This window comes from Sorex araneus, chromosome 6 (genome assembly GCF_027595985.1).
Source record: "Sorex araneus isolate mSorAra2 chromosome 6, mSorAra2.pri, whole genome shotgun sequence".
NCBI lineage: Eukaryota > Metazoa > Chordata > Mammalia > Eulipotyphla > Soricidae > Sorex > Sorex araneus.
The window spans coordinates 160685649-160707661 of NC_073307.1; the positions used below are offsets into that span (position 1 = coordinate 160685649).

At 43.3% G+C, this 22013-nt stretch overlaps 1 long non-coding RNA gene across 1 annotated transcript in view; it reads right to left on the reverse strand.

Moving 5' to 3' along the window:
- Positions 1 to 8094: 8094 nt before the first annotated feature.
- LOC129406093 (uncharacterized) overlaps positions 8095 to 22013 on the reverse strand; it is a 32792-nt gene continuing 18873 nt past the window's right edge. The window contains exons 3-4 of the long non-coding RNA XR_008630793.1: positions 11648 to 11919; positions 8095 to 8232 (exon numbers count right to left, since the gene is read on the reverse strand). This is a non-coding gene — a long non-coding RNA (uncharacterized LOC129406093). The remainder of the gene's footprint in view (positions 8233 to 11647; positions 11920 to 22013) is intronic.

The window sequence follows — 22013 nt, forward strand, 5'->3', positions numbered from 1 at the left end:
CATTGCCAAATCATGAGTACTTCCCCACCTGAGCACAGTGCGGTGTAGCCCTGGAGGCCCCAGATCTCGGCTGGGTTAACTCCGGAAATACATCCCTGATCCTGTAACTTTCCTGCAGCGCTTCATCCTGGGGTCCTCACATTAGATTAGTAGCCTATTGGGCAGAGAATTATAGGGTGCTTTTTTAGGACGCCATCCTCCAAACAGTGAATAAAACCCCAAACCAACTTGGTGTCCTCCGCAACTTTAAAATATGCTCTTCACAGAGTCTGGTAATAAGTCAGTGCCGGGGATGACATTTCCTTAACAAAATAAAAACTTCAAAGTCAATCAACATAGTCTCTCTCGTTTCTGACTCAAACATCACACTGATTTCACCAACAGTTCCAGTGAAGCACGCTTATTTTCATAATTGTGAACAGAATGTGCTTCTTATTTGGGTCTGACTTGAGATGACTCTGGTAGGTAGAGATCATTCGCTTCCAGGACTTACGTTTACCATTTATGATCACACATCACTACTGTTGCTCTGTTTTCGTAGGGGAAACTGAATGTGCATAGAATGGGTCTATGACGCTGTGGATGCTAATGTATTTTCCCCAGAGGTGCAAAGAGGCTCTGGACTCTTCCACAGAAAACCGAAAAGCAGTTTTCCATGTGATTTTTGTGATATTCTGCTGAGCATCGATCTCATCACAGGTTCCCTTTTGACATGTGGACTTTCACACTTTAACGGGATGTGTCCTGGATTCTCTCTGCTCTGGAGCACAGAATTTCCCTCCTGCGCACAAACTTTAAGCTACCTCTCTCTTTCATTCCCTTTTATCCCACCAATAACGGGTTATAGTTTAGGAAAAAAGGATGATACTTTGTCAGAAACATGGGAGACATCTTTCTGAAGCAATTTTCCATTAATCCCTATCCCCATGAATAAGTATATGCATATTGATGCTCTGATATGTGGAAGAATGGAACTCCTTTCCTTATCCCATTCGTTCTTGTTTCCCTAGAACAGACTGAAGGCACAGGAGTTTTCCATCAGACAGACAGAACCTTGAGTACATGGACCATTTTGTCCATAGACTGGACAAAACAGCACATGGTCCTTTATTGAGTTCCCATTTTTTACTCTAGAAGTAATTTCGACTCGTTGAAGAAATCAAAGTACCCAAGCATTTGCATAAAAAAGAAAAAAATTTACAAAGCTGATTTATTCGGTAGAGACGGATAAAAACACTAGTTGAAAGAAGAAAATACCTAAGAGAGAAAAAAGAAAAGATTCTGATAGAGAAGAAATTAGGATGGCAATCTAGATTTATGTTTTTAAATTTATTTTCATTGGCTCACAAGAGCAGAATGTTGATGTCTTTTAGAGGTTCAATATTACTGCATAGGATCCATCAGCAACGTGACACGTCACTCCACCTGAGCCCACTGGACCCTTTCAGTCAGCTCTCTCCGCCCCGTGGTCTCCTCACTTCTATGGTCAGAGTCTCAAACTATGTTTCTATTGGACATTGTTCTCTTGTTTTCATATGAGATACTTGATATTTCTCATATGAGTGACAGATCTGCTATTTGCCCTTCTTCTTCTGGCATATTCTGTTTAGCATAATCCTGTACATATCTGTAACAAAAACAGTACTATAATTCCAAGTTGAACAGTATTCCATAGTGAACATGCACGTATTCTCTACCCTCTCATTTCCATTGCAGTCTTGGGTTCTTTGTAGTTTGGGGCTTTGTAAATAAAAGACTAATGAATGGAAGCACAAATTTAGCGCCCTGACTTATAGTTCTTTCTCATGTTTATTAGATACCTAAGAGAGAATTGTTAGATAGAAGGGTAGCTTTTTTGGCGAGGTGGATCTCTACATAGTTTTCCCCGTAGGGAAAAGTAGATTATATAGTCCCACCAACATGAATAAAAATCCCTTGGGTTTTCCATTTTGTTAATTTCTGCTCTAAGTTTTGTTATTTCTTTCCTGCTGCCTGGTTTGGGCTCCTTGGTTGGTACTTTTCTAAGATCTTGAGCTGTGAAGTCTATTTATATATGTGGACCCTTTGTTCCTTCCTGAGGAATGCTTGGAGAGCTATAAATTTTCCCCTGAAACACAGCTTTAGCTGTGTCCCATAGTTTCTAGTATCTCGTGTCTAAGTTTTCACTTGTTTCCAGGTATCTTCTGAGTTTTTCCTTGATTTCCATCGTGACCCACTCATTGTTCAACATTGCGTTGTTCAATTTCCAGGTGTTTGGTTTGGTTCTCAGTATATGTGCTTGGTAAACTTCTCTCTTCAGTGCATTTGGTCTGAAAAGAGTGTTGGTACAATTTCTATCTTTCTGATTCAATTGAGGTGTGTTTTATTGTTTATTCTCAGTATTTTGTCATTCTTATTTCACAGCTAAGAGTAGAATTGGTGGATAGACGGGTAGCTTTATCTGAAGGGATGGGGTGGAAGGGGAGAATCTCTACATAGTTGATTATGTAGAGTGAAGCATGAAGCAGATTATAGAGTCCCACCATATGAGTAAAAATTCCTTTACTCAACATCATCTGGGTGCTTGTTATTTTTGTACTTTTTGAAATAGGCATTTCTGCTTATGTGATATGTTAGTGTTGTACTGACTTTAATTTATCAGAGTATCAGTGCTGATGAGCTTTTCCATGTCCTTGTTGGTCATCTTATATGTTTTTATTGAATAAGTGTCTGTCCAGCTCTAATTACTTTTCCATTTTTGAGTTATTTGTTTCTTTGCCCTTCAGTTTTGTAATTTCTTTATGTATTTTGATACTCTCTCTTACCTGGTCAGAATGAAGCTGTGTGACTATTTTCTCTCATTCAGTAGGATGTTGTTTTGTTTTTAGGGTAGTGTATTTCACAGTGCAGACAATTTTTTGCTTGATGTCATCGGCATGATTTACTTTGTTGTTTGCATCTGCCAGTCAAGATGAGTCATCAAAAACAACGTGGAGCCTGTATCATTAAGGACTTACCCACAGCAACATATCGTGTGTTCTGGTAAAACATCAAAATCCTTCATGTATTTTGAATGAATGTTTATGCATGATGTGAGAGACTTATTCAAGTTCTCTTGCATGTGATAATGCAGTTGTCCCAGACTAGTTGAAGAGGGTTTCCTTGATGCCATATATATCCCTGTCCTTTCATTTTACTTACCAGCCTACATATCTGAGGGCTTATTTTCTTCCTCTTCTTCAGACTCTTTAGGCGTGAGTACATGCTTATTAATTCTACTATCACACTGTTTACATTATTACACTTTTAGAGTGCACTTAAATTTAGCGATGTGATACCTGTCCTCATAGACTCAACCTTCCCCCCATCAGAACAACTGGGTAGATGTGAAGTTTTAGCAAGGCCAATTCCAATTCAGCCCTTTCTTATATTTCTGGAGAAGGCCTTTGTAATCTCAATTGGGGAAGCCTTAGTGAACAGCGAAATAATTTGGAACCTATGTCTGGGCTATCCAGGCCTTCGTGTTTTCAGAGAAAATCATTATCATCCTGAGCCGAACAGGATCTTTGGGAGAGAGAATTGGATTCTGAAGCAGAGCTTGGATGAGAACCTACTTGAGTTCTGGCTGGCTTGAGTTCTAAACCCTGGTTATACATAACTTGGCATTGCCAGAATGAGGTGTTTCCAACTTAATCCCCATTCAGATATGGTATTTCTTTTTTTTTAAACTTTTTATTAAATCACCATGTGGAAAGTTACAAAGTTCTCAGGTTTATATGTCAGTTATACAATATTCAAACACCCATCCCTTCACCAGTGCCCATATTCCACCACCAGAAACCCCAGTATACCCCCCGCCCCCACCACCTACACCTACTGTATAACTAATGAATTTCACTTCATTTTTTCTTTACCTTGATTACATTCCATAATTCAACACAAAACTCACTATAGTTGTTGGAGTTTCCAACCAAGAGAGACAGACCTACTACATTTGGTAATTAGTTTTTCATTGCTGGAATTGAAGGGATATGTAGCCCCACTGCTACAAGTACATAACTCTCAGATATGGTATTTCTTATGGGTCAGTTATAATCTGAAACAAAAGCTTCCTTGTTCAAATGAAGCTTTTGTCCTGCCCTTTGATGCCCCTTTTGCTTGCTCACCGTTACCTTCACACAGCTATGGAACCTTCCTTCCTTCGGCAATAGGAGATGCGTGCGGGGAGCTGTTGCAGAGAAAGTTCGATGCAGGAGGAGTGAGGCCCTACTCAGCTTAATGTTTTGTCTCTCTCCACCCACCACTCTGGACATTTCTCACTGTCCACAGGTGATCTGGGTGTTTCTATTGTGTGGTCGTAACGTTACTTGATGTGAGAGGAGGGAAAGCCAGTGTGCGCTCATATCCTATCATGGTCTTTCCATGCTCCCATAAAATGAGTTTTTTCCTGCAATCTGATGGAAGCTTCTGTTGAGGATGTGTGTGCCAATGCAAATCGACCAGCATTACGTGTGTGGCAGAGGTGTCTCTGACTCAGGGAAACTTGTGGAGCCCAGGTCACACAGATCCTTGCAGGAGAATGGCCCTCTGCATGATCTCCGTGCTGAGTTCATTGCCATCCATGACTTTGCTCAATTGCCTCCTCAGCTTCAGAGCCTACCTTCCACCTTCCTGTCATCTTCGACCTCTATGCACAGAAACCGGCTCAGCCATCACGTCCCCACAAATACTCCGAGCTAGGAGACACACATCTCAGAAGGGCTCTGTCCCTCACTGAATTTCGACAGCCCTAGTTCTTACGTGAATGAAATCCTTCTCACTGATAAACCTCCCTTCTCTGTCCATTCTCAATCACCTGTCTTGTCATTGTTATCAGGACATCTGGCTTGCCAAAAAGAAACGTTGATTTTAACAGGAGAGTATACTTAGTGCGTGTGAATTTGAGTCGAGTAGATATTTGCATCACATGTTGCTCTGCTCTTATTTGACTCTGTGACTGCCCTGGACCCCTTTTACTGACCTACTGTTCCATTTCATTTCTGTTGTCTCATATGGCATTACAATTTGTATTATCCATGTCAGTGTGTTATGTATTCATGAGGGAAAATAGTAATAAGGACCTTCATGACCAATGTACTATGTTTGTGACACTTCTAATCCTAGGTCTAGTCTCAGCCCATTGACTGCTTCTACCACTCTGTCCTCTATTGGAATGTCATATTATACAGCTTATGGTATTCAGATTCCAATCAATTCTTAGCTTATCTTTATTCATCTACTGTCTCTGGGTACAGTCTGTTCATTTCCTTTGTAAAAAATGAAGAAAATCATTCATTTTTTTCATTGAATATTCTGTCCCTTGAAGAGAGAGATCTTGCCAGGGGTCTACTCCAGGTAGAACTCAGCCTGTTCCTTTCAAGGGCTCAGACAACCCAAGCTCATAACTGGGTTGCTCGGGACCCACCAGTGTTACACATACAGGTGATGTAGGGACCCTGAAACATTGGGACCCATAGTCAAGGCCTCTGGAATCTTGCAATACCGCAGATATCTCTGAGACCTCTGAAGACACAAAGCCTCATCACGTTGGGTGCCACATCATTTGCTGTAATGAAGCTTAATCCTAGGATACGTTCGAATTGACAGCAAATTCAAGCCACGCATGCTGCATACTCGAGTCTGCTCTCTTCCGGGAATCATTCCTTCAAAAGGTTCTCCAGGCCAATGAACTTTCTCAGTCCCCCCAGCAGGAAGTCTCCACAGAGGAAATCAATTGTGCACAAGCATGGTGCTATGTATGTGTTCTTTCATTCACACATGCATGGCTGAAAGTAATTCCCTTCCATCTAGACTGTGCTACAGTCACTGGACTAAGTAGCCTCTGAACAACCAGACACGCACTCATAATTGTGGCATTAGAGAGTAGATAGGCTAATGGCAGCTCATAGGCTCTGTCTTTCCAAACAACTATGATCATTGCTCAAAGCAGAAGCGCATAACTCAGCAGAGCCTTTTCTAGAATCTTTGGCCAAGACTTTGCACCCGTGACGCTGGGACATAACTTCAGTTGAGGGAGGGAGAGAGGGATGGAAGCCAAATCTTGTGACCTACACGTGTCGCTGTGGGCAGGACCAGGAAGGATTTCTGGGTACAAATGACCCTGCGCTGCCCAGGCTCCTGAGTCCAGCTGCTGACTGCTCATCCCTTGCGCAAGCTCACAGCTCCCAGCCACAAACACCATGAAGCTGTCCCTGTGTGCCCTGCTGGTCGCTCTGGCCCTTTGCTGCTACCAGAGTGAGTACATTTCCCCAGCAGATTAGCATCAGACCTGAACTCAGAAAATGACTTAGAGATGCCTGAACACATGCTAGTTCACAATATTTCCTCTGTGAACTGTTCCCATAAAAGCATATTGCGGTTTCACTGGAGTCCTATCACTTCTCATTAATCACCAACTTCCAGTTTCCGTGACAGGTTCAGTCGGATCCTTTTCCAAATGGTAGGAGGAAGAGAGAACTAGGAGATTCAGGTGTGAGGGCTAGAAGTTATTGCATGGCTTAAGGTCTTGCTTCACAAGTGGCCATTTAATCCTCAGCACCATAAATGTTCCCATCAAGGACTGTCAGGTGTGGTTACTGAAAAGTTTGTGGGTGCTGGTCCAAAAACTTGAAAGAAAAGTAAAGAAAGGAAATGATGCAGATGTGAAATCTCGTATAATTTCTCACCAGATCTTTGTACTGGAGCCCAAAGTTCCATGCCTCCACATCGCCTGTTCCTAGTCAGGTTCACCGCAGTCAGCAGTACGAGTAGAGCAGTGGGGTGAGAAAGATAATACAAATGAGTTCCATATATCAGGCAGAGATCAAGAGATCACCGTATAATGTCATCTACTAACATACATGACAGTTTGTGCCTTGAAAATTTTCTTTCCCCTCTAGATCCTCTAAGGAGTCTGGGTCACCTCCATCTCGTGTTGTCCTCCTCAGGCTGTGGACAAGGGTGAGATATGCACAAGCGTTCAATGAGAAACAACGTTGCTCGTGTATTGTATTTTCTTTCCCTCTATTTTAGCTGACGCAGCCATAATTTGCCCAGCCCTTGCGGGACAACTGAGTACATTTATCCTCGCCCCAGAAAATGTCTTGAAAGTATACATGGCTCAATTTCATGCCCCTAAGGCTGCTGAGGTCGCCGCGTTGCGTTGGAAGGCCTGCTACAATGAAGCTCTGCCCCTTGAAAAGAGAAAGTTAATTCTAGGAACTTTGGTAATTTCTTTTTATTTCTACTTAGATCTTTGAGCTGGTTGCAGAGACATGAAAGAGATTTGGGGATGATCTTGGTTACGGGGTGGAGAATCACCCCTTGTTCTCTTCTAATAAGTGAAGCCATGCCCACATGGCAGGTTGGAACTTTCCACCTGCCTACAAGAGTAGCTGTACTGGGGTACAGAGCATCCTGGCAGGTCACCCCCCAGGCCCTCAGCCAGACCGCCCTCGGAGGGGAAATCCAGACCCACGGATCACGTGGAAGGGCCAACGACATGTTTCCCCATCCCTGGCTGCTGTGATGCTAACATAGCCAGAGGAAATGTCGTGCGAATGTGAGAGAGCTGAGGGGACACAGAATGCTGGGATGCAGCCAGCACCGGCTTGTCCTTGGGGGTCTGCAGCCATCTGCACAGCCTATACCACTCTGGGCACCTCATGCCCTCACCCACCACTCTCCTTTCCCTGTGCAGTGGGCGTGGACCACACCTGCACTGCTCCTACTCTCTGCCGCCCTCGTGGCTTCATGAAGAAAGGAGATGAGGGAAGATGTAAGATGTTCCACCAGAACTGCTGAATCCCAGGCAGGCCAAGTCTCATCTGCAAATATCCACGGATCTGAACAGTCCTGCTGACAGGCACCTCACGATCCATTTCAGAACTGTGAGGCCAGGAATCTCTGAAAGGACCACTCCATCTTCCCATCCCTGTCGCTATTTTAGAGTCCTCAGCACCCTAAGGATGTCAAAGAGAAGGTTTTGACCCAAGAGTGCAGGGAATATTTGTGGGCTGCTCTGTCCGAGGCAGGAACCAGCTGTGTGTCAAGGACGCCAGGTGTAGGCAGCTGTGCGGGATCCTCTTTTCTGTGTTGAATGAAATATCATTGACATCCTCAGGGATAAGCTGTGTGAACCTGTCAGCTCTCTTGCAGCATAACTGACCACCAGTTTTTTATTTTTTAACCACTAAAGGTGAACGTTGTTGCGGCCTGCAAGAAAGAATAAAAAAAGTCTCCTGTCATCTATGACGTACAATAATCTAATGAATTTCAAGAAAATGTCAAGGTTTCAACCTCTCTTCGAATAAATTACTTGCTTGGCACAGTCTGCTCTCTATTTTTTTATGCAGTGGTGTATGGCTTTGATTTTGTAGAGAGTTCATGAAGGGGCCCTTTCTATTTATCAATAGTCGGGTGCAGAAAAGGAGCGTGTTATTACCCTTGGCAAAATGGCTGCAGGGATCCCAAGAAAAATATTGGTCCAGAGTCATTCTGTATATCGATACATACTCCATCTTTGGGCAATAAGTGAAAATGATACCTTAGATTTGAAACACAGAAATTCAAGCATTCCTGTCACTCTTCTTCAAAACAAAAGTTTATGGCCTACTTGCGTGTCTAATCTGCAACTCTCCACATGAAACTATATCAGTACAAACTCATCAGAGCCATCACCATCTGTGTGTTTCTTCTCCACATTATGTTTTCACTGATGTCAATGTATAGGTCGTGGTTCCTAGTCTACCCACGCATTTGTGGATAAGGGCAAGGCTCAGTCATTCACCTCTCTCGTTAGAACTCTGCACACTCACATTGACCATGTGACTGCGAACGCTTACACACACCTGGGCTAATGGTCCATCACAGCCACTCAAGAGCTCTGGAAACCAGAGTGGTGATTCTCTCTGTGACCTCCATTCTGTTGACCTACATTGATTTCAAAGAAATAGTCTTAAACTCTCAGTGTCGCCTCAAAACAACAACAGAAGACCTCAGTCTTCCTCCCGACTCACTCCAATGTCTAGTCCCCATCCCAGCTCATGGACTCACTCAAATGAACGGACTCAGAGAACTGGATCCTGGGAAACTCTTTTTTGTTTCTTTAATGTAGGACTACTATTATTTGTCCCGCCATTGATGTAGCTGATTGAATGGAGCAGGAACTCTACATGACTTTTTAAAATTTTTTTAATTTTTAATTGAATATCTGTGAGAGAGACCATTAAAAAACTGCTCATAATTGGGTTTCAGTTATACAATCATCCAGCATCCATCCCTACAGCAGTGTACATTTCCCACCACCAATGTCTTCTGTGTTCCTACCACCAGCCCCAACACCTCACCCCCCACTCTCAGCTTCCCTCTATGGGAGGACTTTCCCTTTTGTTCTTGCTCTGCTTTTCCTTTTGTGTATTATGTTTTGCAATACAGGTACTAAGAGGCCATGGTGTTTGTTCACGGCATTCGGAATTTTTTATTGGGTTGCTCCTGATGCAAATGCGGTTCCATCAGGCAATAGTAAGCCTGTATTGCTTTTCTCTTTCCTTTGTGTCATGTGTATTGTTTATTTTGCAATGCACTTTTTGTATAGACACGGGAAGACAGTTGAGTCTATGCTATGTAACAAGACTAGACTCTGACTTTCTGCCACTGCTCCTGCACGAGCAGGATCACGGAGGCCAAATGAACTACTTTGGACACCAGCAGCCCACTGAAATGCCTCCAGACTGTGAACTGAGCCTCTACCCCAGGTGGCGACAGTGGGGAAGGGTTTCTCTCTCCAGGCTTCTCCATATTACGAGCACCACAAAAAAAGGAGTAAAAACTTGCAATGACGTAATTTCTGGCAGAATTTTCCCTGGACTTTATACAGAAATCCAAAACCACGCAGCTGCTGGCAATGCCGCGCGACCTAATATCTCCTAATTGTCAGCAATATGAAATGGTTCCTTTTTAGCAGGTCGGACTTTGGGGGGAAAATCCAAACAATAATAGTGAGTTTTTTATTGGAATATTGAAGTTAATCAAAGTAGCAGCCATTTCTCTAGACTGTGAACTAAGCCATAACCCCACACAAGCCAAGGAGAGGAAATATCCTTCTTTCTCAGATCTCTTCCTGTTTCGGGAAGAAACACGGCGTGGCGTCAGTCATATTATGATGTCTAATTAAGCAGGCATGAACTTGGTGGCGCGGGAACAGGAAAAAAGGGAAAAAAATTATGTACTTGGAACAGCGGAACACTTGGGTAGTCTCGGGCCAGGGCCGATACCAGCACACGCTATACTGAAATTCCACCCGGATAGCCACACTTTTGTGCGGCCACTTAGCTGCTGATCTACCAGAATCCGGAAACCAACTAGACTACTTTTGGTCCCAGAAACTGCTTGCAGACATGCTGCTGGACTGTCAACTTAGCCATAGCCCCACACCGGCTGAGGATGAAAAATATCCCTCTTTCTCGTTTTTTTTTCCCTTTGTCGAGCATTGTGGCGTCAGTCATATTATGAGGATTACTAAGAAGGCACAAACTCGGTGGCGTTGGAAGGAGGGGGAAAAAAGTTATGTACTTGGAACAGCGGGACTTAATATCTCTTCATTCTAGGCAATGGAAAACTAATTATCAAATGCTTCCTTGGCAGTAGGGCTGTATTTTTCCGGGGGAAACTCCAACAAAAATAGTGAGTTTTGTGTTGAAATATGGAATGTAATCAAGGGAAAGAGAAAACAAAGTGAAATTTATCAGTTACGCAGGTGGGGGCAGGGTGGCGGGGGGCGGGCGGTATAGTGAGGATTTTAGTGGTGCAATATGGGCACTGGTGAAAGGAAGGGTGTTTGAGTATTGTATAACTGAGACATAAGCCTGAGAACTTTGTAACCTTTCACATGGTGATTCAATAAAATAAATTTTAAAAAAAGACTAGACTCTGAGAGGAGATGCTGAAGACTAGACGTTGAGGACCAGTTGTTGAAGACGAAGAAGTCGACCACGAGAGGTTGAAGATGAGCAGGAGAACTGGGATTTTGGGACTTGGGACTATGAACAAAACTACGACTATTGGGCTGGAGCGATAGCACAGCGGGTAGGGCGTTTGCCTTGCACGCGGCCGACCCGGGTTCGATTCCCAGCATCCCATATGGTCCCCTGAGCACCGCCAGGGAGTGATTCCTGAGTGCAGAGCCAGGAGTAACCCCTGTGCACCGCCAGGTGTGACCCAAAAGGCAAAAAAAAAAAAAGTAAAACTACGACTATTATTTCACCATACCAGACGACAATGGGAGGAGAGAGAGGGAAACAGACTGCAGACAAGCCCTGGAGTCTGGTTCCTGTGTCTCTAGCTCTACCGACTATTCACTTGCCATGTAGTCTTGGGAGCGGGCTCTCGACCACAAAACGCTAAAGTCAGCCTGTGCAGGCCTATCACACACCTCTTTTCTCTTCCTTTGAAAACTGGCAGGGCACCAGGCCAACTCTCCCCACCCACCCCTTTGCACTTTACAACCCCTTTGCATTATAGTAACTGAACTACCTTATTTAGGGGTATCCCAAGCTCGGGGGGAAGGAGTTTGTGAAGGGGCCTATGGAACACATTTTCTATATAGTCCCACGTGTTGTCTTTTGCTTACCTTTGCTTTCCCAATGAGATCAAATCATGAGTTTTTTCAATATACTTTGTGGCTTTGATCAAATGCTGAAGTCTTTCGTTCATTGGAAGTGATCTTGGTGCCTAGTGTGAGGCCGGAGTATAGTTACATTATTTGCACATCATTCTCCAGTTTTCCCAAAATCAGTTGCTGGAACCTTTTGATTCGTGAGGATGGTGTCGTTGGGCCCACGGGTGGCTCAGATGAAGTGGAGAGGAAAAACACGGTCACTTTCTCCCAACCGCCTCTGCCACCTGAAACCCAAGGTTACAGGGTTATCGTCTCACCTCGCAGAAAGGAATTTCAGGATTTAACAGGCAGTGAAATTGCAGTTTTCATTTTGTGGTTTTGAAGGGAAACAGGGAGAGAAAGTGGGAGAGAGTGGAGAGTAACGTGCGCAAGTAACATGCTTCGCCGGCTTCTCCAAAGACGAAGGGATCCCTACATATGTCCCAGCACTAGACGTGAAAAGTATACATCTCAAGTGGGGATTGAGGGTGACACGTGCTCAGGCACCACATGTGCTCGGCCACATGCGCACAAGCGGCACAGGGGTTCGAGCAGCACATGTGTGCCTTTCCTTTGTTCAAGGTGGCCTGTAGAGGGTTTCTCCAACCTGTCCCCACAAGGGCCTTCTACCTAGATAAAAGTCCGTTGCTAAGGAGGTTAGTAGGGAGGTTGGGAGTAGACATGGTCTTCTTTGAAATTCCTTCCCTGACCTTTTGTTTCTGACGGTGCTTCTCTGCATCTGTTGCTATAGATAGTGAGGGTCTTTTCAGCCCCTAGTTCCTCTTTTTCCGCAAGGTTGGCCTTTGCAACATCAGGAAATTTACTGCCCTCACCTGGGCAGGAGGCCTTCCCTATCTTTCTGCTTGCCTACATCAGGTTCCTGACTCTTGATCCAGGCATATGACTCTGTCCTCACATTGGTGAAGTTTTTGGTTTTCATATATGACACGGATACTCTTTCTTGCACTTTCTCTCCTCTTACAGAAGTCCTAGAATTGCAATGTCATTGTTCTTAAAGCTAATCCATAAAGACTTTGTTTCCTCATTTCGCTTGATTCTTCATTCCTTCTTCTCCTCTTGGTTGGATATTTTCATGCATCTTCTCAAGCACGCTGAAGTGGTAGCTCCTGGTTTTCCTGATAGCTTTCATGGTGGCATCACTACCATTGGAGCACGTTTAGATTCTAGTTTCAAAATTCCCAATAACGTGTACCTCAGGAATGTCTGAAGTTCTTCTTATAATCCCCTTTCCTACAATTATTTTAGTTACTTCATACTTTTAAGATTCCATACACATTTTAGAAGGGTCTGCTTCAATTCTTTGAAAAGCATCATTGAATTTTTTAAATATGTTTTTCAACTGAATCACTATGAGATAGAGCATTACAAAATTGCTCAAGGTTTCATTTCAGTCATACAATGTTCCAACACTCATCCCTCCACTAGTGTAATTTCCCAGTGCCAGTGTCCCCAGTGTCCCTTCCACCATCATGGAATTTCAAAAGTTATTACACCTCCACTACCCAGCCACAGGCAGGCTCCAGACCGCTTTCCGGAGCATAGGACACTTAATACCCATTTCCCATAATTTTTGCACCAGACTTGATGGGCTTCAAATAGGGTATGAACCAGAGGAACACCTATAATGGCGAATTGATACCTGCCTAAAAGACCCCATCCCTCTCGGAGAGCCCGGCAACTACAAAAAGTTCTCCTCCCACATGTTAGAGCATGGCAAGCTACCCATATTGTATTCGATATGCCAAAACCAGTAACAAAAATGGGCCTCATTTGCCTAGCAAAGAAAGAGCCCCCAACATGGCAGCGTTTAGAATGAGCAAGGAGAGGCTGATAAAATCTCGGAAATGAACTCGACTTCCAAAACGAAGAAAGACTAAAATGACTGTCTATACTTTCAAAGCTCATATGCTGGCATCAGAAGCATCCATCAAGGACCATATAGTGCAAGCGCAGATGATCAAGTTCGACATCATTGATCTGAGAGTTCTTCTAACCCATTTTGGCACCCAGAGGGGCTTTTTACAGAAAAGCATCTAGACTGTGAGCTGTATTACAACCGCGTGCTGTCCAGGGAGGGATTTTCCCTCTCTATCCTGCTTTCTCTGCGTGGAAAATGGCAGCAGTGGCAACACCCACGTGGCGAGAGCCACCTCCTAAGACGCCCAACCCAGAGGTATGAGTTTGCAGTGACGTGGCTCGTGACTCCACACCTGGAGGTTCTCAGGGGCTACTCCTGGTGCTACACTCAGAAATTACTCCTGGTGATACTCGGAGGATCAATGGGATGCCAAGAATTGAACATGGGTAGGTACTGTGAGAGGTAAACACCCTACCTGTTGTACTATCTTTGTACAATATTTCAGACACCTGCGTTGCGTTTGACCTTTAAAAAAGATTTCTATAAGCGAAAGATCCACTACCTCAACAGTACAAATGAGCAACAGGTAAAATAATCACTGAATTCCATGAAAAATTTCAAATGAAGGGGCCAAGGATGGGAGGTGACAGTAAAGTACACGCCTGATATGTGTAATTCCACTGTTCAATACTGGAAACAGCCCAAACAAGATCTACTTTCAATTAGCACTGAACACAATAAAAGAACATTAAGCAAAGACCCTAGACTGTCGCCTTGGAAGGGGTAATTATGCATGTGTTCTACTCTCATGGGCCATGAGAAGAGAGGCATCAGATGAGGGTCTTGGAGTTGTTGAACAGGAGTGCCATTGTCATGGGAGAACAATCTTAAGAGATGAGAGACTAATACAAAACATATGCCATGGGCTTTGTATGAGATAGTATCAACACGAATGAGAAGTTTTATAGTCTTAAGGTTGAGGTAGGGACAGAAGTGCCCAAAATATGGAAACAACTGAAATGTCCAAGAACAAATGACTGGATAAGGAAACTAGAGTACAAAGAGCACACAGAATGAAAATCTACTCAGCCACTAGGAAAGATGAAGAATTGAAATTTGCTGGTACACCTGGGTGATCTTAACAGATGGCGGTGCCCCATAACTAACTCAGGCCATATGATAAGTTAAATCAGTCAGGGGTAGAGGGGAAGACTCAGAATGAACTCTCTTATGTGGGATAAATAAAGAAACGGCAGGAAATATGACATTCCCAAGGGCATTTGAAACAAAGAGCAAGGGAACGGATCTTAAGCTGAAAGCTTGTCACTTGAGTGGCAGGGTGAGGGTGGGGTGATAAGTCAGGGAAGAGAACACGAGGGCAATGGTAGAGGAAAAGCTTACCTGCCACAGGGAGGAGAAGGGAAGCCAGGGACATTGGTGGAGAGAAGTGGGCACTGGTGATGGGATCCTTGTCAGAATGTTGTGTGTCTGTAATTCACTCATAAATACCTTTGCAACTTTGTAATTCACAATCATTTTTTAAAAATTCTTCTTACTTTGTAAGTCTGTAACTTTACCTCACGGTCATTCACTAATTAAAAAAATTTTTTTAAACGAGGAGTGCTTGTAGAGACCAATGACCTTAAGCAAATCCCTGGGGCCCGCACACAGATGTAGCTAGAACTTAGCAAAAAATGTCATAGATCTCAAGGTCACCAGAGTCTACCTCGGTGTGTGTCACAATCTGCTAGTGCCAAAAGGAGCTCAATATTGTTACCCACTCTTTACAGTCACGACTTCCATTGCCCTCTCTGGTACTGCACTAACCAACAATCGGCCTCCACCCCTCTTGGCCCACCCCCTTCACCAGCAAAGAAAGATTATGTCGCAATGATAAGAACATACATCTCACTGAATTCAGACAGATCTAGTTATGTTTCTAGCCCTGCATACTATCTCTACAGTGAACTACATTCATTCCCCAAATACGCCAGTGAACTAGTCAAACTTGTCATCAATTCATGAAGTTTTTGAGTGAATATATCATAAGTGTGTCACCAGGGCCTTACATTTCATAAATGCTTGTTACCATACATATTTGTGTTTTCTTGTGTGAGAGAATTAAATCAGGACCTCACACATGTGAGGCATATGTTCTTCATGAGTCAGATCTCATGAGGCACATCCACTGCCCTATCCGTGATTTTCCATTAGGAGGGCCCATGGGTTAGGTTCTAATTGCTTTAGTGTTGCAGTCATACCCAGACGTTTCTCAGAGCTCACTCCTGGCAGGCTCAGGGGTGCCCTATGGAGATGCCCCATAACTAACCGAGGCCATATGAACTCAAAACTAGCGCCCTGCCCACTGGAATATCACTACTCACTTCCATTGAATCTTGACCAAGAGATATTTTCCCACTTAATGACAAGACTTCCCCCTTGCCTTGGGAATGAAACTACCAAGTGTAGCAAGGATCGTGAAACCATCACTATGAAAACAGTGTTCTAATTTCTAGCTTCCTTCTAACCCCCATGCATTCGTGACTTCATCTCATAGGCGAAATGATGGAAAGAATCCTGTCATATACAATCCTAACAACAAATAATATTCTTGGATCCTTAACTGTTGGTCACCTTTCCAGATATCTCCTGGATTAGTATTATTTATCTTATGCTGGTCAATATTAGTTTTTTTGCTCCTACCGCCCTGCATTGTCTCCCCTTAAGTTGTGTGGCTTTTTCATCAATTAGGTGGTCCTGTCACTCACTGGATTCCAAGAGACATTATCCCTTATTTATCTTCTTACCTTCCAGTATCCCCTGTGCTCAGGTCACACACGGGACTGGTCCTCTGTGCACTCTCTTCGACATCTTTGCCTATTCACTGTCATCAGCTGTCGAAATTAAAGGTCACTGATTCAGATGGCCCTCCCTTCTTTCTTTTTTAACTCTCTCACAAACAGAAGAGAAAGAAGAAAACTTAATGAACAAACCCAGCAAGGGAACAAAACATCTATGGTTCTAAAAAACAAAAGTGGATACCTGAAGTTCTCAGGTAGGGGAAGGAGAGAATCAGATCAAGGTGCCATTTTGAGGGAGTTGTTTGCTTGCAGGATTGTTTTCCATCCTTTGACTTTGAGTCTGTATTTGCTCTGACTGTTCAGGTGTGTTTCTTGTAGGCAGCAGAATTTTGGGTTCTGTTTCCGAATCCATTTTGCCACACTGTGTCTTTCAATTGGTGCTTTAGGCCATTGACATTGAGAGAGATTATTGTCATGTGATTTTGTGTCATCTTTCTGTAGGGTTTGTTGTTCTCATAGGGTTTTTTCTTGTCTTACAGTAGCCCCTTTAGTCCTTCTTTTAAGTTTGGTTTTGAGTCTATGAAGTTTCTGAGCTGTTGTTTATCCATGAAGTAATGTGTGGTTCCTTCAAGTTTAAGTGAGAGCTTAGCTGGATAAAGTATTCTTGGTGAGGCATTCATTTCATTTTTTCACTACATCCCACCATTGTCGTCAGGCTTGGAGGGTTTCTTCTGGTAGGCCTGCTGTAAATCTAAGGGGTACTCCTTTGTATGTGATTTCCTTCTTTGACCTTGCTGCTTGCAGTATTGTGTTTCTATCCAATGGCATCCATCATTGTGACTATGATATGCCTTGGAGATTTTCTATTGGGGTCTCCTCTAGCTGGCACCCTTTGGATTCTTTGGATCTGAATGCCTGCATTTTCCAGCTCTGGGAATTTCTTATCAATGATGTTTTTGACTGTGGAATTTTTCATTGAGATTAGTTCCCTGTGCTTCTGGTACTCCCATGATTCTTATGCTGTTCCTCTTGAGGTCATCCCTTAGGACTCTGATTAGCCCTAGAGCCATTTTGAGGTCTTTTGCTATTATTTGTTGTTGCCTATATGCTTTCTGTAGCTCATCCTCAAGCTCACTGATTCTGTCTTCGGCTTAGGTCATTCTACTGCTGAGGGCTCCTACTGAGTTTTTTATTTCATCTACCGATTCCTTTCATTGAGTGACTTCTGTACGTATCTTTGAGATTTCTGCTCTCATTTCTTTCCATATTATCTTGGTGGTCCGTTCCAATGCTGCATTCATATCCTCCCTGAATTTATTGGATGTCTGTTCCGTAGTTGCTTTGAGATCGTCAATCATCTTCATGATTTCCTCTCTGAATTCTCTATCTGAGAGGAGGCTGTATTTGTGGGCAGTCCCTGTTGAGGCTTCTGTGAGTTTTTCTTCATTCTCTCCTGGTGATGGGAATTTTCGCTGTTTCTTCATGTTGTTATAGATCTACCCTCAGGTGCTCTTCCTGGCTTATGTAGGGCCCCTATTGAAAACTTGAGGCTGTCATCTTTTTATAAAGGTTTTTTGTGCAACCTCTTGTGTTCACTGACAGTTTTTATGAAGTTAGGATGGGATAGGGTAGTTGACGATTGACATATAGTTATAAGAAAGCCACGATGTTCTTCAAAGGATTAGGTTATATAAATTGTGAAGTAAGTGAGCAATGCATTAAAGGGGAGAAACAACAGCGGCCCTATTAGCGGCCGCGGCTTTGGAGGGAGGCCACGCCCTCTTTTGAGGCCATGCCTCCTGACGTAAGGACACGCCCCCACAATCTGGGCAGGACCTGTGATTTAGGGCGGCACTGAAGTTGACTGGCAGTGGCTGCAAAGTGGGGGTAGGGTCCAGAAGGGCCCAAGCCAGCAGGACACTGACTTGGGGGCAGTTTCTCGCAGGCCCCCGAGGCGCAGAGGGGCGTTCCCAGTTGGTTACCTGGGCAGGACCATACTTGTATCTGACAACATAGATTTCAGACTGAAAAAGATTAGAAGGGACAGCAAAGGTCATTTTCTACTCATCAAGGGATATGTACAACAGGAAGAAATCATACTCCTAAACGTATATGCACCTAATGAGCAACCAGCTAATTACTTAAAACAACTCCTAGCAGAATTTAATGGGGACATCACTAGCACTATGATAGTAGTTGGAGACTTCAACATTGCCTTATCACCTTTGGATAGATCAACAAGAACAAAACTCAGCAAGGAAACAAAGGCTCTGAAGGAAGAAATGGAGGATAGAGGTCTAATAGACCTAAACAGGACTTTACACCCCAAAAAGTAAGAATACACTTTCTTTTCCAGTGCACACGGAACATTCTCCAAAATAGACCATGTTCTGGGTCACAAATCATACCTCAATAGAATTGGGAAGATAGAAATTGTATCAAGTATCTTCTCAGACCATGATGTGCTGAAAATAGAAGTTAATCACACACAGACACATAGAACCAAATCAAACACCTGGAAGTTTAACAACTCATTGCTGAACAATGAGTGGTCACAAAGAAAATCAAGGAAGAAATCAAAAGATACCTCGAAACAAATGAGAATGAAGACACAAACTACCTGAACCTATGGGATGCAGTTAAAGCTGTGTTAAGGGGAAAATTTATAGCCCTACAAGCATTTCTCAGGAGGGAAGAAAGGGCCTACATAGATGGCTTGACCTCGCAGCTCAAGATCTTAGAAAAGGACCAGCAGAAGGAACTTAAACCGGAGAGAAGGAAAGAAATAATAAAACTTAGAGCAGAAATTAACGGCATGGAAACCCAAAAAACAATCCGAAAGATCAATGAAACCAAGAGCTGGTTCTTCGAGAAAGTAAATAAGATTCATAAACCACTAGCAAGACTCACAGAGAAAGAGAGAGAGAGCCCTAATAAACCGAATCAGAAACAAAGAGGGGGACATCACAACAAAAACTAATGAAATTCAAAAGATCATCAGAGACTACTTTGAAAGTCTGTATGCCATAAACCAAGAGAACCTAGAAGAAATGGATAAATTCCTGGGTTCCTACAATCTCCCAAGACTGAACAAAGAAGACTTACAATATCTGAACAGACCCATTAATATCAAGGAAATTGAAATTGTAATCAAAAGTCTCCCTCAAAACAAAAGCCAAGGCCCAGATGGCTTCACCAGCGAATTCTTCCAAACATTTAACGAAGACCTGTTACCAGTTCTCCTCAAGCTTTTCCAGGAAATTGAAAAAACAGGTACTCTCTCAAACAGTTTCTATGAAGCACTTATCTCCCTAATACCAAAAGCAAATAGACAGTGCTAACAAGGAAAACTTCAGACCAATATCCCTGATGAACACGGATGCAAAGATCCTCAACAAAGTACTAGCAAACAGATCAAGGTGCCATTGTTGTCAGTCAAGGTTGAGAAGCAGACTTTAGTGTAAGTGTATTGGACGAGAGGCAAGTCTTACTCTCGGGTTCCATCTGCCTGAGACCTATATGATGTCATGTTAGACAACAAGTTTTCTTCAAAGGTAGAAGATGAATAGGCTAATCGACTCAATATAAGTTTTCCCAACAACCTCTTTTCTTATATAAGACCTCCGCTCTGAGACCCCTGGGGGCAGTGTGTGCATGTGTGTGTATGTGTGTGTGTGTACAGTCATGGCTGCATTTGTCTCAGAATGTTATCCACAACATTCAGCTTTGAGGACATGAAAGCATCATGGGTATTTTAGTTTAAAAATTAAAATGAGTTTGACCCGAAACTAGCTAGGGCTGAATTTATGTTATTCTGATTTCTTTGGTGAATGGTACTCAGCGTGTTTTTATAAACATTAATGATTACTGCTTCCACCTCTTTCTTCTATGAATGTTCCAATATGAAGTACTCTTTTTTTATTTTTATTAGTGAATCACCGTGAGGTAAGGTTACAAACTTATGAACTTTCATGTTTGCATTTCGTTTACATCCCTCCACCAGTGCCCATTCTTCTCCACCAATGTCCTCAGTATCCCTCCCTCTACCTCCACCCCAAACCTCTCCAACGCACCCTGCCTCTGCCGAAAATAGACTATAGACCAAACATGATGGCCACTCAATAGCTCTATTGCAAACCACAACATCCAACAGGAAAGAGAACAAAAGGACTCTTAATCACTCCTGATCCTTTCTCTCTCTTTCTTTCTCTCTTTCTTTCCTTCTGTTTTTCTTTCATTCTTTGTTTCTTTCTTTCTCTCTCATTCTTTCTCGGTTGATCGCAAAAACAAGGTGATTTATGTGTATATTAATATGTTATATATCATGTTTATATTATCCTCATTGGCCACCATCCAGAACTCACAGCAGTTTCTCAGGAAGGGAGCATAGAATGAGTCCCCCATAACCATGCCATCGGAGTCCAAGCCAGGCTGTTTCCACTCGCGGTGTCCCAAAGGGGAGTGGGTGATGCCCTTCTCCGCCCCAAGGGACCGAGCCCCAGCAGCTGACTTCCACAACCCAACTGACACCACGCTCCAGTCCACTTTCCACACTCTCGGGGCAAGCTTCACATGAGTGAAACCTATTCCTGAACCGCGCGGCCGCGACACATCAGAAGACACTCCCTACTCATTTTCCATAATTACCACACCATACTTAAGGGTTGTGATAAGTAATAAGAAAAGTTCTTGAATATGGCGCCGACGTCAAACAAACCCCTTGCACTCTCCCAAACCCGGCTCACCATCTCGCCTTAGACAGCGCATGGCTCAACACGCCAGGTAGGGAACTCTGTTGTGAGCCCTGCTGAACATCGATGGTTGTTTTGTAGGATACAGATGGTGTGGCATCGGTGGGGCATGGAGGGCCTGTGGTCGGGCTGACTCCCAGCACCATCGGGCATGGAGCCAGTGGTGAAGCACGACTATTAGAGGCCGCCCCCAAAGCCACTGTCCCTCTCGGAAAGCCTGGTAATTCTTCCAAACATTTAAAGAAGACATGTTGCCAGTTCTCCTCAAGCTTTTCCAGGAAATTGAAAACACAGGAACTCTCCCAAACAGTTTCTATGAAGCACACATCTCCCTAATACCAAAAGCAAACAAAGACAGCACTAAGAAAGAAAATTATAGACCAATATCCCTGATGAACACCGATGCGAAGATCCTCAACACAATATTAGCAAATAGTATTCAACAACTTATCAAAAAGATCATACACCATGACCAAGTGGTATTCATCCCAGAGATGCAAGGATGGTTTAACATTCGGAAATCAATCAACATAATCCATCATATCAACAAAAGTAAAGATAAAAACCATATGATCACATCAATAGATGCAGAGAAAGCATTTGACAAGATCCAACATCCATTCATGATGAAAACCCGCACCAAAATGGGTTTTGGAGGAACTTTCCTCAAGATAGTCAAAAACATCTAAAGTCATTTACTTATCCTGTGCCTTTAGAACCACTGAGAAGATCAAGCAGGTCTGATCTTGTCACTATCTCAGAAACAGAAGGTGCAGATCAGGAATGAGGGCATAGTTCAACAAACAACACACACACACACACACACCTCAAAGACAACAAGTTCAGTAATGAGTGATTCTCTCTCTTTTGAAATCAACAGCATGAATTAGAATTAACATTCTAAATAG